Below are 2975 nucleotides of genomic sequence, written 5' to 3'. Positions count from 1 at the left end.
ACACACATACACATATATATATATCTTACATTTATATACACATACATACACAAATGTCTTATACACACATACACATATATATATATCTTACATTTATACACACATACATACACAAATGTCTTATACACACATACACATATATATATCTTACATTTATACACATACATACACAAATGTCTTATACACACATACACATATATATATATATATCTTACATTTATACACACATACACGTCTACTTTCGCCTGAACGAAAACATATTTGTTTGAAGACCAAAGTGGGAAAGAATCCTTCGAAAACGATACAAACTTGTCGATAACAAATGTATTGATTCAGTATACATCTGACAGAACGGCCTTCAGCCTGATAGACTATGACACAAGGAGCTGACTAATCGATAACCGAGTACACACAACCTTGGGTATTTGTTTATATCCTATACGTATGCACCGTACATGTAAAGGACGTACAGCACATTGTGCAACTGTATAAAAATATATTTCTTTAGAAATACAGAAGCTTCGTAAGTATACTACCTTTATTACAAGTTCAAATTTAAATAAAATACAATTTGGATGTGCGTGCGAAATAACAATCTGAATAACTGTTCTCCCTCCATTTACAATGTAGATCTGTACTTATGACGAAGCTTCACTGGGAATGATAGTCTAAATACTGACGTATGATGATTCAGGGCCATAGCATACCCGTTTAATATCTTTAAGTCCACAAAAACTGTCGTGATTGAACCAGGTGTGATATTGATTCACTAAATCGTCACGAAAAGGGATAGCTCTCTCCTGTAATACACATAACGCTGCTCTTGTCTGGGCAGATGTGTACGTGTGAGGCCCGAGACTTGTTCATCCGAACGTCGGTAATCCAGACATTCAAGAGTTCGAATACAACGAAAAACCTGATCAAGGAGAAGCTCGCGCTCACTCGCCAAGATACATTCTATCAAAAATATAACCTTCCTGAACAGTTACCGCTTCACATTTTTTAGATTATAGTTTTAGTGATCACCTGAAAAAAAAAAGGGGGATGAATCAGTAAAGTTAATGGCGTTTTCTTTCCAATTATGCTTTAGTTTTATAGTTTGTTTAATGGATTAGATCGTTAACATCATTGATGAATTATTTTAAGTACATTAAATTCCACCCACTTGGGTAATATACTCACGACGGATATTTGTAAGGTGACCACTCATCCAGTTTTGAGACTTTATACGATACGCCTCCAAAATAACAACACATCAGCAAAATAATGCACAAAAGATTAAAGAACTAACTAAACACAAAAAAAACTAGTTTCAACAGGCGAAACTCGACATTCTCAACGGATAGAGTAAAACTATCAAACTAGTCTGGTTTATTAATATTTCAATCATTTTTATATAGTTATGATAGTTCTTGTGAACTTACACAACGCACCTCTACTTTAAATATGAGACACCTAACTGTCCCCTTTTTCTAATATATGTCCCGTATTTTATTACTTCAGAAGAAATTCGCAACAACACCTGACAAACCAACACCAGCTGGTAGATAATGCTCTACAATTCCATTTCATTGCTGACTTTACAACGTCGCAGATATCCAAAACTGCCAGCTGTTTTTGTTCTAATTTGCCCGAATGCGCATGTGAAAAAGTAGAACGGCAATGGCAGGTTTTTAGAATTAACAGTGCGTCGTTTTTATTTATAAATGACAGGTTTCTACAGTGTGTTCAGTTTCTTTTTTAAATGACAGGTTTCTAGAATTAACAATGTGTCCAGTTTTCTTCTGTTTAGTGACGGGTTTCTAGAATTAACAATGTGTCCAGTTTTCTTCTGTTTAGTGACGGGTTTCTAGAATTAACAATGTGTCCAGTTTCTTTTGTTTAGTGACGGGTTTCTAGAATTAACAATGTGTCCAGTTTCTTTTCTCAATGACAGGTTTCTAGTATTAATAATGTGTTCAGTTTCTTTTTTAAATGACAGGTTTTTAGAATTGACAGTGCGTCGTTTTTGTTTATAATGACAGGTTTCTAGTATTAACAATTGTCCAGTTTCTTTTTTAAATGACAGGTTTCTAGAATTAACAATGTGTTCAGTTTCTTTTCTCAATGACAGGTTTCTAGAATTAACAATGTGTCCAGTTTCTTTTGTTTAATGACGGTTTTCTAAGATTCACAATGTGTCCAGTTTTCTTTTGTATAATGACTGGTTTCTAGGATTAACAATGTGTCCAGTTTTCTTTTGTTTAATGACTGGTTTCTAGGATTAACAATGTGTCCAGTTTTTATTTTGTTTAATGACGGGTTTCTAGGATTAACAATGTGTCCAGTTTTCTTTTGTTTAATGACGGGTTTCTAGTATTAACAATGTGTCCAGTTTCTTTTTTAAATGACATGTTTCTAGGATCAACAATGTGTCCAGTTTCTTTTCTCAATGACAGGTTTCATGAATTAACAATGTGTCCAGTTTCTTTCTTTTTAATGACAGTTTTCTAGAATTAACAATATGTTAAGCTAATTTATTCCCCCACCCCCACAAAAATAATTAAATGATCACTTTATATACTATCTTTATGGAGTCGCATGTCACACACGCGAAGCAGACGATTTAAACCTCATCATTAACGCCACATCAGGCTTGTTCAAACGATAGTTATTCAACTTGGCCTACATTAACGATATAAAGTTGAAAATTAAATTAACTGGAATTTGTTTAAATATTTCAATGAAATTATTTAATAGGCATGCGAGTCCCTCAGTCCGGATTTAGACTTGGTGAGGCCCTAAGCTATATAAAGCTTGGAGGCCCCTTGTTTAAAAGTTACACCAGAAGGTCTCACAAAGGTGCGTACCAAAACAGGACCTTCGGTCACCACAAAAAAATTAAAAACATATATATGCCGTTTAATTATTTAATAGCAAGGTATTTAAAGTGAAAAATAAAATTTTAAAAACAAAAAAAAATCTGAAATTTTGTG

At 33.5% G+C, this 2975-nt stretch overlaps 1 protein-coding gene across 9 annotated transcripts in view; it reads right to left on the bottom strand.

The window, feature by feature from the left end:
• Positions 1 to 2975, bottom strand: part of LOC106458691 (cAMP-regulated phosphoprotein 21-like) — a 101607-nt gene that overhangs the window by 54614 nt on the left and 44018 nt on the right. The window lies entirely within an intron of this gene.

This window comes from Limulus polyphemus, unplaced genomic scaffold, assembly GCF_000517525.1.
Source record: "Limulus polyphemus unplaced genomic scaffold, Limulus_polyphemus-2.1.2 Scaffold501, whole genome shotgun sequence".
NCBI lineage: Eukaryota > Metazoa > Arthropoda > Merostomata > Xiphosura > Limulidae > Limulus > Limulus polyphemus.
The sequence above is the reverse complement of the archived record's forward strand: the minus strand, read 5'-3'. Positions and strand labels throughout refer to the sequence as shown.